Source organism: Salvelinus sp. IW2-2015, unplaced genomic scaffold (assembly GCF_002910315.2).
Source record: "Salvelinus sp. IW2-2015 unplaced genomic scaffold, ASM291031v2 Un_scaffold3656, whole genome shotgun sequence".
Lineage (NCBI taxonomy): Eukaryota > Metazoa > Chordata > Actinopteri > Salmoniformes > Salmonidae > Salvelinus > Salvelinus sp. IW2-2015.
This window is the reverse complement of record NW_019944933.1, coordinates 20,103-36,321: the sequence shown is the minus strand read 5'-3', so window position 1 is coordinate 36,321 and position 16,219 is coordinate 20,103. Positions and strand designations below refer to the sequence as shown.

The window sequence follows — 16,219 nt, the reverse complement described above, 5'->3', positions numbered from 1 at the left end:
TAAGAAAACCACATAGAACGACATTTTTTGTTTTCCTTTCTTCCTTCCACCATGCAGGTCAAACGATGGGCACTAACCACACCTGGATTCCTGTCGAAAGTTTTCCTCCTTAATTCCATTGACACTCGGGAGATGACTCCCAACAGGGCCCTACCGGGCTCAAAGCACGATACTTCAGTTGACTCGGTTAAATGTGCGTATTTTTTTTCACGTTGTTTGTAACTTTTAAAACGTATTTGTAGAATAATGTTGCTGCTACGTCTCCTATGACGAAAAGAGCTTCTGGGCATTTTTCTTTAGACGGATCTCCGAGTCACAACAAAGAGCCCCAAACATTTTGAAGATTCAAGAGTAACATGTTATAATCATTGAGTATCCTGTAATAAACCCTGGATGTCTGGTAATAAATAGTGGCAGTGAAAGAAGAATTTTCCGTTTAAATATTGTATATTGAATAGGGTGACAATCTTTTAAAATTGCTATCATGTTATAAACACTGTAGCTATTATAAAATACAAATTATGGTGGTGAAAGAAGAGTCAAAGTCATGCTCTGGAGTTGTGTTTGAATGTTGTTTATTTAAATAAAGTTGGCACAGCTATGGCATGGCCCGTGGGGCAAAAGCGGTATGAGATGAGCACCCTCAATCAAACAGTAATCTGTGCCGCATGTTGTCAACAAGGCATCATGATGCATCGTTCAGAAACATACATCTCTTTTCCATGAAATGTGTTTTAATTTTCAAACTAGTTTTCATTGGGAAYGCAGACCTACGCCTTTTATCAAAAGTAATCACTTTTGCATGTGAAAACCCAGAATCCTACTCATTACTCGACTTGCTTAACCTACGTCACTTTTGTTTTGAGCAGACTTCAACCTTTTAAAGATGAGTTTATGGTCTCTTTAATTATTTGTTAGGGTGACCAAAGGCATGACTTCCATTGTCAATTGTCAGTGATTCACACAAAAACAGTCTCGAAAGAAAGAAGACTTACCCGTGAGGTCAATTTGGGAAGATTTTTCAGACACGAAGAAAATGAAAGACACAAGCTTACTCTTACAGGAGAGAAGCCTTTCCACTGCTGTTTGTGGGATGAGTTTCTCTTTTACAAACCTTAAATAGACACCAGCTTACTCACAAAGAAGCCTTACCGCTGCTGTCAGTGTTGGAAGAGCTTCAGCCTGTTACATAAACTAAAGACTCACCAGCTAACTCGCACAGGAGACAAGCCTTACCATTGCTCTCTGCATGTTTTTCGTTTCAGTGATGTATGAAACTTAGATATGTTCTGGAGCTTTTTAGCCAATAGTTATGAAAGTAGCTCTAGAGTCAAAAGTGGTCCCCAAAAATGTCATAGTACGTCACATATGTGCACCAAGTAATTTAGCTCTTTTGCTTTGCTGTATGTGCATCTTGCTAGCTGTCACTCGAATGGCGAGGGACTGAAGCGCARTGGCTGGAACTCGAATTGCAAGGGGGCTGGCCCACGTGMGTGAAAATGTGGAGAAAACGGTTCATTTCAAACTAGGACAATAATTATGCTCAGAGATTAAGCCTGTATGAACTACACATTGACACATCCAGCCCATAGTGGGAGGTTTAATAAATACTTATGTTGTCTCCATAGGTTCCCGGAGCATGTCTTTAACGGCTCACCAGAGAACTCACATAGGAGAGAAGCCTTTGCACTGCTCCCAGTGTGGGGAGTGCTTCAGTCAAACAGAAGACCTAAAAACATCAGCTAGCTCAGCAGAGAAGCTTAACATCAGCTCTTAGTGTGGGAAGAGGTTTAAATTACTGAAAGAACATCCAAAGACAAGACACAGTGCAGTGCCAAATACTGGGACCGTATCCACAATGTGTATCAGAGTAGAACATGTGTTGTAGGTGCTGAGAATAGAGACATTTTACTCCTGTGGGTAAAAATCTAATCTATGCATGAAGCCTCTTTAAGTCATGAGTTCCACCTAGTGGACAGATATTTAGGAGACCTCATGAGCTGTCCTGACCAGTTACGAGTTACCAGCAGGTGTCTTGGTAATAGAAAAAGGCAGCGGGACAGTGGTTAGGAGTTGTTCAAAGAATGTTTTGATATTTCTATATGATCAATCCAGAAATAATCTAGACCTACATGCAACAGTATTTCTTGCTCTTTTTACAAGGCCTATTTCTTTGTTTTGTAAATTTCACACGATATGCCTAAATATTTATAACCACTAGGCAAATTAAACATGTTTTTCTTTCGATGATTGAATCATGTTATTTGTTCCAAGTAATCCCTTTGGAGCACAACATCACATTGTTAAACAAAAAATATGCCTATAAATTGGAGGCAATTGAAGGCATCTAGGGTTTATGTTAAAGGATCAATATGCAGAAATGTATGAGTTGATTTGTACTCTGGGCTCAGTTTGTCATCCTAAAACTTCCTCTGAGCTGGGAGTGTTTAATAGTCTTAACAGGTTTTAACAGGATTCCTAGGACCTTTTCTGAGATGTCTTGTGGATACAGACCCTGATCTCATAATGGTGTTTGCTGCCAAACTGGTCAATTATGTACGTATCTAACAAATTTTCCTCGTCGTGATACCTGAAGTACATTTTTTTTTTATATTCTAATATGAAAATGTACTAAAGAGTATGAATTATGACGAGGGTCACATTTGAATTAAATTGTCTTATTCCTCCAGAAAGCCATTCACTTTCTATCGGCATAAATCAATACTTTCTAAACCAAACTTCCATTGTCGCAATTTAACCAGCCAGCCCCGCTCCTCTTGGAAACGTTTAATTTATGCATATTGATGTCCATTTCACCAGGGTTGTGGGTTAACTTGTCAGTAACATCATGTGGTACAATAATATTATTACTTGAATCAGTAACAAGGTATCATAACTAATTACACTTTGTATTTGAGTAACAATAACTATAGTTAGCAATGCGTTACTTTCAGAATATACAGTGCATTCAGAAAGTATTCAGACCCTCTCCCTTTATGCAGATTCTGTTACATTACAGCCTTATTCTAAAATGGATTAAATGTCATGTTTTTCCTCACCAATCTACACACAATACCCCATAATGACAAAGCAAAAACAGTGTTTATGCATTTTTGCAAAATCTGAAAAAAATKAACTGAAATACCTTATTCAGACCCTTTGCTATGAGACTCCAAATTGAGCTCAGGTGCATCCTGTTTCCATTTATCATCCTTGAGATGTTTCTACAACTTGATTGGAGTCCACCTGTGGTAAACTCAAATGATTGGACATGATTTGGAAAGGCACACACCTGTCTATATAAAGGTCCCACAGTCGATAGTGCATGTCAGAGCAAAAACCAAACCATGAGGTTGAAGGAATTGTACATAGAGCTCCGAGACAGGATTGTGTCGAGGGACAGATCTGGGGAAGGGTACCAAAAAAATGCCTGCAGCATTGACGGTCCCCAAGAACACAGTGGCCTCCATCATTCTTAAATGGAAGAAGTTTGGAACTACCAAGACTCTTCCTAGAGCTGGACGCCCAGGCCAAACTGAGCAATCGGAGGAGAAGGGCCTTGGTCAGGGAGGTGACCAAGAACCCGATCCAGAGTTCCTCTGTGGAGAACCTTCCAGAATCACAACCATCTCTGCAGCACTAGACTAATCAGGCCTTTTTGGTAGAGTGACCAGACGGAAGCCACTCCTCAGTAAAAGGCACATGACAGCCCACTTGGAGTTTGCCAAAAGGCACCTAAGGACTCTCAGACCATAAAAAACAAGATTATCTGGTCTGATGAAACCAAGCGTCACGTCTGGAGGAAACCTGGCACCATCCCTACGGTGAAGCATGGTGGTGGCAGCATCAAGCTGTGGGGATGTTTTTCAGCAGCAGGGACTGTGAGACAGGCCTTTTGCTTTGTCATTATGGGGTATTGTGTATAGATTGAGGGGGGGAACAATTTAATACATTTTAGAATAAGGCTGTAACGTAACAAAATGTGGAAAAAGTRGTGCTTAAATGATCTGAAGAGACTTTGCCTACCAGGAGAGGCCGAAACTGTGGTTTACAGGTAACTAACTACATTAGAAACTTTACTCACCAGAGCTCTCACATTATGAAAACCACCAAAAACGTTCAGGACAAAGACACACAACATATATATATACATATATACATACACACAACAACCTGCCAAATAAATTCTATACAATGTTTAGATTAAAACAGTGGAACAGGCCAATGGGCACCCTCTGCTCTATATAGGTTTGACCTTTGACCCGGTAGTGCACCATATAGGGAACAGGGTGTCATTTGGGACACAGTATGGAAAGAGGAGTGTTGAGGGCGGAGCTTCACGGGGGAGCATCCCTTACCGTCACTCTCTCAGGACTTTTACCATGTCTTTTATTTTTTGTTCTTCATCCGTTTCATTGTAGTTCATGATTATATGCAAATACAATATACTTCAGTAAGCTCATGAGTGTGTCCCGTGTGTGTTTGGATATGTGTGTTCTCCTAAGTGTTGTTTTTGGGTATGTGTGTTTTCTGGTGTCTTCCGAGGTGCCCGGATAGAATAAACCTCTTGCCGCAGACCGGGCAAGGGAAGGGTCTCTCTCCCGTGTGAATGCGCCGGTGTATCTTTAAATAGTTAGAATGGGCGAAGTTGGCCCCGCAGTCGGCACAGCTGTAAGGCCTTTCCCCCGAGTGAGACCGTTCATGAGCCCTCATGTTCCCCCTCTGCGCGAAACCCTTCCCGCACACGGAGCAGCAGTGTGGTTTCTCTCCGGTGTGGGTCAAGTGGTGGACTTTCAGGTCCCCAGAGCTGAAGAAGCTTTTCCCACAGTCAGAGCAGAGGTATGGTCTCTCTCCCGTGTGGCTTAGCCAGTGAGTCTTTAGGCCTCCTGACCGAGCAAAGGTCTTTCCACATTCAGTGCAGCAGTACGGTTTCTCACCTGTGTGTGTGCGTTGGTGGCGTTGCAACTTGGACTGGTTGAAGAAGCCTATCCCGCAGTCGGCGCAGGTGTACGGTCTCTCTTCATTGTGCGTCAGCTCGTGGCTCTTCCGGTGCCCCGGCTCGGCGAAGCACTTCCCGCACTTGCAGCAAGAGTACGGTTTCTCTCCGGTGTGTCCTCGCTCGTGCCGAGCCAGCTTTGACGGTTTAGCGAAGATCTTGCCACAGTACGAACAAGTGTAGTCGGGGGCCAGCTTCTTGATTCTGGTGTGGGTATTCTCATGTCTCTCTAGGTGTGATGGTCTGTCAAATGTCTTCCCACAGTCAGGACATGGATGAAGCTTCTTCGCAGCCTTCTTCTTCTGGTGTTGTGGTTGCCCTGTTGCCACGGTCACTTCTGGAAGATAGTCTGGGTCCGACTTTATCCTGTCTCCTATACAGATTGAATAAGACAGACAAATAGATAAATACTTCATTTTTATTGAAGACTGTTCAGCAAGAGGAGACAGACAAGCACCTGGGGAGAACACTGAGAAAGGATTGTCGTGGGTGGGGATTAAACCCTGGTCTCCATTGGGGAGAACAGTGAGAGGGGTTTAAACCCTGGTCTCCAGTGGGGAGAATTTTGTAGAGGGGATTAAACCCTGGTCTCCAGTGGGGAGAACAGTGAAAGGGGATTAAACCCTGGTCTCCAGTGGGGAGAACAGTGAAAGCGGATTAAACCCTGGTCTCCAGTGGGGAGTCTTCTAACAAAAACATCAAACCGGTATCTCCACGTCCACAACTTGTTGACAAAACTGACACCGGACTCAAACTATGGGAATACTTTGTTTACAGAGCAGATTAGGGCCAGCCCAACAAAACATCTAAGCAAAAGGTGTAACAAAACACCGCAGTGCAAGGGAGGTTTAGTTCCAAAATGACCCAGGGTTGAATTGGGCTGGGTCCCACCTATGATCCAAATGAGAGCCAGTTGGAGCTGAGACCCTTGGGTACCAGGGGACAACTGGCCACCTGGGGTAACTGGCCCCGCCCCCTGTAATTCACATTAAGAGCACAAGATGTCACCAAATTATTTTCCCACTGCTCTTGCTCAACAAAAAATGTCCTCTGTCATCACAACTTTGAGATATTTAAACAAAAATGATTTTGTGGTAAGTTGATCTAATTTTTGTAAATTTAAAAAAAAGTTGTAGATATATTCCAATGTTAGATCTATAATTGTTTAAAAAAAATACAAGTAGGAAAGCCTTGAGATACAGTGCCCTCCACTAATATTGGCACCCTTGGTAAATATGAGAAAAACGGMCTGTGAAAATGTTTTCATTGTTTATCCTCTTGGTCTTTCAATCAAAATAACCTTTTAAAGTAAAATAATTGAAAGAAAAAATACAATTCTTATCATCAAACAAATATTCTCAAATATGTGTGCCACAATTATTGCCACCATTTCATTCAATACTTTGTGCAACCTCCCTGTGCAAAGATAACAGCTCGGAGTCTTCTCCTATAATGCGTAACAAGGTTTAAGAACACATGGCAAGAGATCTGAGACCATTCCTCCATATAGAATCTCTCCAGATCCTTCAGAGTCGAGGTCCACGCTCGTGGACTCTCCTCTTTAGCTCATCCCACAGGTTTTCTATGGGGTTTAGGTCAGGAGACTGGGATGGCCATGGTAAAACCTTGATTCTGTTGTCAGTGAACAATTTGTGTTGATTTTGAGTTGTGCTTTGGATCACTGTCCTGCTGGAAAATCCAACCACGGCGCAGTTTAAGCTTCCTAGCAGAGGCAGTTAAGTTTTGATTTAATATCTGCTGGAACATGGAGTCCATGATATCATGTATCCTAACAAGTTGTCCTCAGACTTTGGAAGAAAAACAGCCCACAACATACTTCACAGTAGGGATGAGGTACTTTTCTGCATGGATATCTTTCTGTCTATGCCAAACCCACATCTGGTGTTTGTTTCCAAAAAGCTCTATTTTGGTCTCATCTGACCATAGAACTCAGTCCCATTGAAAGGTCCAGTAACTTTGGCAAATTGTAGGTAATTGAGTTTATTGTTTGATGACAGCAAAGGCTTTTTTATGGCAACTCTCCCAAACAACTCGTGGTTAAGTAGGTGGTGTCTGATCGTAGTTTGAGACTTTCTGACCCCAAGACCCAATTAAGGTCTGCAATTCTCCAGCTGTGATCCTTGGACATTTTTGGGCCACTCGAACCATCCTCCTCACTGTGCGTGGGGTCAATATAGAAACACGTCCTCTTCCAGGCCGATTTGTTAACATTTCCAGTTGCTTTAAACTTCTTAATTATTGCCCTGATAGTGGAAATGGGCATTTTCAACCGTTGAGATATTTTCTTATAGCCATTTCCTGATTGGTTCAGCTTGACAACCTTTTGTGGCACATCATCACTGTATTCTCGGATCTCTCACATAGTGGTGGATGACTATGGGAACTTGGCCTGTGTGTCACCACATATTTATACCCCAGTGAAACAGGAAGTCATGGCTTACCACTTAAGTGTTCCTAATCACTCAGGTTAACTTAAATGTAACATATGAATGGGAATATACTTCAGTTAGATTTTACTCATAAGATTTTCTAGGGGTACCAATAATTGTGGCACATGTTTCAGGGGCAAAATATTAATTTCATATTTGAATTTGTATTATTTTACTTAAATTAAAGGTTTGATTTTTGTGAATATTTTGAATGAAAGACCAAGAGGATAAACAGCAAATAAATGTTTRTCAAAGCCCTTTTTGCTCATATTTACCCAGAGTGCCAATATTAGTGAACAGGGTGTAAATAATCCACTTGTTTAAGAGAGAAAAATGTAGATAATAACAAGAACTGTTGCGTTAAATAGCAAATGTGTCTACTCTGGTATTGGCATGGGCGCTCTAGCCAACAGCTAGATACAGTGCGGGTAAACTGTGTGAGTAGGGTAGTGTACAAGATTAAATTATTATGGATAAGAGCTAGAATATTTGTATTTGTCCAACGGCAGTCAAGTATTCACCAGTATAAGACCCTCTATATTTATTGAAAAGGAGCATCAAGCTCATCACCGTGCACTTTCACCACCCTGTTCATAACTTACCTAGCCTAATAAATTGCATGGTTTCCCCGAGTCATAGTGAGAGGACCACACACCATATCATCACGTGACTCCAAGTTTACAATCGATATGATGGTTATTATATAAATATTTGCGCATTAAWAGGCGTTTCCCACTACCATTTCTCGCATAATTAACTTTACCGACACAAAAAGATCCCACCATGTCGAACGAACAAATTATCTGTCTGCATAAATAAAAATGTACCAAAACTTCCAGTTTCCATCAGAGCTGTCGTTTGTGTACTGACTTTCATACCGTATGAATATGACTTTACGCGCATAAAAAAATGTGTATGGGAACGTGGTTAGTGTAGACATTCTTAAAACTTCTTCAGGGCAGGTCGCAGCATTTTCACTTTTGGATAAATAGATGCCAAAATTCAACTGCTGCTACTCATCCCAGAATATAAGATATGCATATTATTAGTAGATTTGGATAGAAAAACATCTGAAGTTTCTAGAACTGTTTGAATCATGTCTGTGAGAATAACAGAACTTATGTAGCACACAAAACCCCGAGGACAAACCATTCAGAATTTTTATTTTTTTGAGGTCACTGTTTTTTCAATGAGTTTTCTTAGACACCAGATTTCTAATGGACTTGTTTGCAGTTCCTACCGCTTCCACTGGATGTCACCAGTCCTTGGAAATCGGTTGAGGTTATCCTTGTGTAATGAAGAAGTAAGGCAATCGTAAATGAGGGGCACATGAAGTAAATTGTTTGAGAGAGGCACGTTACCAAAAATGTTGCGTCAGTTTGTTTCTTTTTTGTATTGAACACAGATCATCCCGTCTTCAAATGGATCGATTATTAACATTTAAAAATACCTAACGTTGTATTACAAAAGTAGTTTGCAATGTTTTGGTAAAGTTTACATGTAACTTTTGATATATTTTGTAGTGACGTTTCGCAAGTTGGAAGCTGTGTTTTTCTGGACGAAACGCGCCAAATAAATTGACATTTTGGATATATATCGACGGAATTAATCGAACAAAAGGACCATTTGATGTTTCTGGACATATTGGAGTGCCAACAAAAGAATTTCGTCAAAGGTAAGGCATGATTTATATTTTATTTCTGCGTTTTGTGTCGTGCCTGCATGTTGAAATATGCTACTCTCTTTGTTTACTGTTGTGCTATCATCAGATAATAGCATCTTATGCTTTCGCCGAAAAGCCTTTTTGAAATCTGACACGTTGGCTGGATTCACAACGAGTGTAGCTTTAATTTGGTACCTTACATGTGTGATTTAATGAAAGTTTATATTTATATCATTTTATTTGAATATGGCGCGCTGTATTTTCCCTGGCTATTGCCAGGTGGGACGATTGCGTCCCACCTGCCCCAGAGAGGTTTTAATGCAGTCACGGGAAAACACTTTTGAAAGCAGTTTTGATGGCCACTGTTAAGAGGAGGATCACTGAGCTTTCTAGTGTTACTAGGCTACAATTTCTCAAATCCAAGAAATGAGTAGGCCTAAAATGGACRATTTTTAGCAGTGGTATGGTTTATGCACGTTAGCGCTCGCCAATGGAGTTGAATCCATAGATAACACCGGGGCTAAATGTAACAAGGGTCAGGTGTAACAGGTAGGTCTACATTATATTCACCATCCTTGGTTGGCTGAGTGCCAGTGTACATTTTTGGGGGGGACATTCAAGTCATCAATATTGATTTATTATACCTTGATTTAACTAAGCAAGTCAGTTAAGAACAAATTCTTATTTACAAAGACGGCCTACCAAAAGGCCTCCTGCGGGGACCAAGCCTGGGATTTATAAAAAAAAAAGAATATATATATATATATATATATATATATATAAATATTGGACAAAACACACATCATGACACCACAACACTACATAAAGAGAGACCTAAGACAACAACACAGCATGGCAGCAACACAACATGACAACAACACAACGTGGTAGAAGCACAAGACATGGTACAAACATTATTGGGCACAGACAATACATCACATGTAGCAACAAGACCCCTTGACTTTTTCCACATTTTGTTGTTACAGCCTTATTCTAAAATTTATTAAATAAATAAAAACCTCAGCAATCTACACACAATACCCCATAGTGACAAAGCGAAAACAGAGTTTTATACATTTTAGCAAATGTATTAAAAATAAAACAGATACATTATTTACATAAGTATTCAGACCCTTTGCTATGGGACTCGAAATTGAGCTCAGGTGCATCCTGTTTRCATTGATCATCCTTGAGATGTTTCTACAACTTGGAGTCCACCTGTGGTAAATTCAATTGATTGGACATGATTTGTAAAGGTGCACACCTGTCTATATAATGTCCCACAGTTGACAGTGCATGTCAGAGCAAAAACCAAACCATGAGGTCGACGGAATTGTCCGTAGAGCTCCGAGACTGTGTCGAGGCACAGACCTGGGGAAGGGTACCAAAAAATGTCTGCAGAAATAAAGGTCCCCAAGAACACAGTAGCCTTTCTTAAATGGAAGAATTGTTGGAACCACCAGACTCTTCCTAGAGCTGGCAAACTGAGCAAACGGGGAGAGGGGCCACTCTGACAGAGCTCTAATAGTTCCTCTGTGGAGATAGGGAACCTCCAAAGGAAAACCATCTTCTGCAGCACTCCACCTATCAGGCCTTTATGGTAGACGTTGCCAGACGAAGCCACTCTTCAGTAAAAGCGACATGACAGCTCGTTTGAGTTCGCCAAAAGGCACATAAAGACTCTCAGACCATGAGAAACAAGATTCTCTGGTCTGATGAAACCAAGATTGATCTCTTTAGCTGAATGCCAAGCATCACGTCTGGAGGAAACCGTGCACCATCCCTACGATGAAGCATGGTGGTGGCAGCATCATGCTATGGGGATGTTTTTAGTTAGGATAGAGGTAAAGGATGAACGGCGCTAAGTACAGAGAGATCCTTAATGAAAAACCTGCTCCAGAGTGCTCAGGACCTCAGACTGGGGCGAAGTTTCAACCTTCCAACAGGACAACAACCCTAAGCCACACAGCCAAGATAACAGAGAGTGGCTTTGGGACAAGTCTCTGAATGTCCTTGAATGGCCAGCCAGAGCCCGGACTTGAATCCGATCGAACATCTCTGGAGAGACCTTAAATAGCTGTGCAGCAATGCTCCCCATCCAACCTGAGAGCTTGAGAAGATCTGCAGAGAAGAATGGAGAAAGCCCAAATACAGGTGTGCTACTGCTTGTAGCGTCATACCCAAGAACACTTAACTTCTTATGGCTGGGGCGCTATTTTCACGTTCGGATGGAAAGCGTGCCCAGAGTAAACTGCCTGATACTCAGGCCCAGAAGCTAAGATATGCATATTATTAGTAGATTTGGATAGAAAACACTCTGAAGTTTCTAAAACTTTTTGAATGATGTCTGTGGTATAACATAACTCATATGGCAAGCAAAAACCTGAGAAATAAATCTGAGGTTTGTAGGTTTTCAAGTCTTTGCCTATCCAAGATAATACAGTGTACATTTGGTCCGATTGCACTTCCTAAGGCTTCCACTAGATGTCAACAGTCTTAGAACCTCGTTTCAGGCTTCTACTATGAAGGGGGGAGCAAATAAGAGCTGTTTGAACCAGGTGTCTGGCAGAAAGCCATGAGCCAAGCTCGAGCGCGAGCTCTGTTCCTTTCTCTGTTCATTTCTAAAGACAAAGGAATTGTCCAGTTGAAACATTATTGAAGATTTATGATAAAAACATCCTAAAGATTGATTCTATACATCGTTTGACATGTTTCTATGAATGTAAATATACCTTTTTTGACTTTTCGTCTGGACTTAGTGCTCGCACGTTGTGCATTTGGATTACTGGACTAAACGCGCAAACGAAAAGGAGGTATTTGGACATAAATGATGGACTTTATCGAACAAAACATTTATTGTGGAACTGGGATTCCTGGGAGTGCATTCCGATGAAGATCATCAAAGGTAAGTGAATATTTATAATGCTATTTCTGACTTTTGTTGACTCCACAACATGGCGGGTATCTGTATGGTGGCTGAGCGCTGTACTTAGATTATCGCATGGTGTGCTTTTGCCATAAAGCTTTTTTGAAATCTGACACAGCGGTTGCATTAAGGAGAGGTATATCTTTCTATGCATAACACTTGTATCTTTTATCAACGTTTATGATGAGTATTCCTGTAAATTGATGTGGCTCTGCAAAATCACCGGATGTTTTGGAGGCAAAACATTCCTGAACATAACGCGCCAATGTAAACTGAGATTTTTGGTTATAAATATGAACATTATCGAACAAAACATACATGTATTGTGTAACATGAAGTCCTATGAGTGCCATCTGATGAAGATCATCAAAGGATAGTGATACATTTTCTCTATTTCTGCTTTTTGTGACTCCTCTCTTTGGCTGGAAAATGGCTGTGTTTTTCTGTGACAAGGCGCTGACCTAACATAATCAGATGGTGTGCTTTCGTCGTAAAGCCTTTTTGAAGTCGGACACTGTGGTGGGATTAACAACAAGTTTGTCTTTAAAATGGTGTATAATACTTGTATGTTTGAGGAATTTTAATTATGAGATTTCTGTTGTTTGAATTTGGCGCCCTGCGCTTTCACTGGCTGTTGTCAAATCGATCCCGTTAACGGGATTTCAGCCGTAAGAAGTTTAAGGCTGTAAATCGCTGCAAAAGGTGCTTCAACAACGTACTGAGTAAAGGGTTTGAATAATTATGTAAATGTGATATCATTATTTTAATTTCTAAAAATGTTAAACTGTTTTTGCTTTGTCATTATGGGGTATTGTGTGTTGATTGGTGAGGGGAAAAACCGTTTAATACATTTTAGAATAAGGCTGTAACCTAAAAAAAAATGGAAAAAGTCAAGGGGTCTGAATACTTTCTGAAGGCATTGTATGTGCTTTTGTCAGTATGATATTGTTAAGGCTAGTATATTATATCACCCACCAATGCACTCATGACTTAGCTATGACGGCTATATATTTCGACTAGCTATGTAGCTAGCTCGTCTGGGCCTGCTAGTTGTGTTGCTAGCCAGCCAGCAGCCCTTGGCAGAGCATTGCACCATGGGAGGTGAAATACCAGTTGAATACCAGTTGTTCCCGCCAAAATTAGCACCTAGATCTAGACGCACTGCTCTGCACAGGGGTTTCTCTGTTTTTCTGAAGAGCAAATCTCTCGTTCTGTGTCTTCACCAGTTTTTCTGCAGATTAATTCGCTCAAGTAACTAAGCTTGATCATTTGCAAGCTAGTTTTAGTTAAACGGCCAGGTATCCAGTTAGGATTCCAGCCCAAAACCAAACCCATCAAACTGCCTGATAATCACAGACCAGCGCCCGCATTCACAAAGCGTCTCAGTGTACCAGCGCTGATCTAGGATAATTTTTGCCTTTTAGATCATAATGAATAAGATTATGTGGACCGGAGGCACCTGGTCCTAGATCAACACTCTTAATCTACCACCAGCTGTTTTTTAAATTGCAGACAGCACCTTGCTGTTTGTACTTCAACCAACATTGCATGGAAAATATAAGGGAAAATACAACTGACAAGTCACACTGTCATTCAGTGGAGGCTGCTGAGGGGAGGACGGCTCATAATAATGGCTGGAACGGAGCCAATGGAATGGCATCAAACACACAGAAACCATGCGTTTGATTTATTTGATACCATCCCACTAATTCTGCTCCAGCAATTACCACGAGCCCATCCTCCCCACTTAAGGTGGCACCAACCTCCTGTGCTGTCATCGTATCTTTGTACTCCCTGACGATGGCCATGCTGCCGAAACAAGCCCAGGTTTTAAATCTTTGTTCTATTGAACATGCCGTAACAATAAATGCATTTTAATGATATGAAGAGTGCCTTTGATGACCAATTAACCGCTCTACCAAAGAGCACCTATCTAACCGCTCTACCCAAAGAGCACTTATCTACAAAGACCTACTATTGTGTATCCTAGCAACCCTTCCTTCCTTTGTCACAAATCACACTGTATCGGACAGATCATGATGTTGTTGTGATATGAACATTATTATGACACTAACTTTCTCCAGACACCCCACAGGCCCACCTACAACGTGGATTCAGTAACATGAAACAATCTGAACGGTGCAGATAGAAATGGAATGAAAGGAGCTGACGTGAATTTCCCTCAAGGTCAACTCTGGACCTCGAAGCCAGTTCCACTGCTTGTTTTCATTTTCCCCATCTAACCAGGGTTGCTGAATTATCCGGTAGAACAGAAGACCAGCAGGCTCCGGACCTCGTAGGGTAAGAGTTGAATACCCCTGCTTATTCAATCTGACAGGCAATCATTTCTGTTCGACATCATAGATTTCTACCTGATCCGAACTTACATCCTCTGAACAGGCCTTTGGACTTACCTGGGTAACCCATTTCATCTTCCTCTGCTTCTGCTTCATCATCTTCCCCTCCTCTCTCTTTTTGATAATCATATAAATTTGGGTCTTTCTGCCACGGTGGACCTGGGCGGTGGTCTGAAATAACCAAACCAATATAATTAATTGCCAGCTAATACTGTAATGCGGAGATGCACCGTTGGGGAATATGTAAGGGAGAATCTCAGTTTAATTTGCTTGATTCCTTGTGTCCTCATTGCTTCTTTCTCAAAACCCATTGGATGAGTTAGAGGTTCCTCCCCTCTGACCTTTACATCCGATAATTTTCAGAAGGAGAGAGGATGCGAGGAATCAAGGAAACGCAATTGAGATTCTCTAAGGCAAATAATGCTCTGGTTAGGCTACATCTAGTTGGGATTCTCCCTAAGGCAACATAATGCTCTGGTTAGGCCTACATCTAGTTGGGATTCTCCCTAAGGCAACATAATGCTCTGATAATTTTTTTATTTATTTAACTAGGCAAGTCAGTTAAGAACAAATTCTTATGTACAATGACGGCCTACCACCGGCAAAACCGGACAAGCTGGGTCAATTGTGCGCCGCCTATGGGACCCCAATCACGGCAGGTTGTGATACAGCCTGGATTCGAACCAGGGGTGTCTGTAGTGATGCCTCTACGACTGCGATCTTGTTATCTTTGATGAGTCCTGATCAACTCTTTTTTTTCATAGTATTCCATTCATAATCATTTTGTTCACTGCTTTATATTTTTACACGACTAACCTCTCTCTCTCCCATAGGTACAGATCTAGGATTAGCCTAATCTCCCCAAGCCTCTCTCATTGGTGGGAGAAATGCAAAACTGACCCAAGATCAGCGTCTAGGGCCAACTTCACGCAACATGGACTCACCTGGATCAGCCATGTCACTACCTCCCTCTTCCTCTTCCTTCACAGTCACATTGGGTTCAGGTTCTGGAGCAGTGGGACTAGGAAGGTAGTCTGATTCCGACTCAGACCCGGGGTTCTCGCCAAAATCCATTTCTGAATCCTGCTCTGCTTTTGGGCTTGTAATTGTGTACTCTAGTGTAGATCCATGATTATCTGTGGGTTCAATGACACATACACACAAAGATGTGAGGTTATTTTACACAGGGTTTCCCAAACTGGGTACTGGGCCCCCCATGGGGGCACGTTTAGATTTTTGCCCTGGCACCACAGCTGATTCAGTATTTGTGCTAGGGCAGAACCAAACCTGCAAAAAAAAAATTGCATGCACTCTGACCAAGCCTCATGGCCTGTTAACACAGGTGTGCCTTATGTTAATTAAGGGTGTGGCATCGGGTATAAACGTTTGGCCATCAGTTCAGTCAGAGGATCCCTTGCTGGTGTAGGTTGGTGTGCCCTGGAAGGATGGGAGGTGTGATGGCATTCATTTATTTAAATCAGTTGTTTTATAGCAATGCTCTTATTCACCTAGAACCGGTCTTCTGTGGACACCCCTGGACACTGTCAAGGCTGCTATATAGGACTACTTGCATTGACAAAAAAAAAAAAGACGCTCTTTCACTGACTAACCACACACTCACCACATAAGCTGCTGCTACAGCTCAGTCTATGCATCTTGATGCCTAGTCAATTTACCCCCTTACCGATATGTACATAATTTACATGGTATCCCTGCACATCGACTTGGTACTGATACTCCCTGTATATAGCCATGTTAATGTTATTCACTGTATTTATTCCTTGTGTCACTACTTCTATTTTATAGGACCCTGTAAGTAAGCATTTC

General features: G+C 41.6%; 1 pseudogene; it reads right to left on the bottom strand.

Moving 5' to 3' along the window:
* Nucleotides 1–15,700, bottom strand: part of LOC112076274 (zinc finger protein 585A-like) — a 33,655-nt pseudogene extending 17,955 nt beyond the window's left edge.
* Nucleotides 15,701–16,219: the final 519 nt, after the last annotated feature.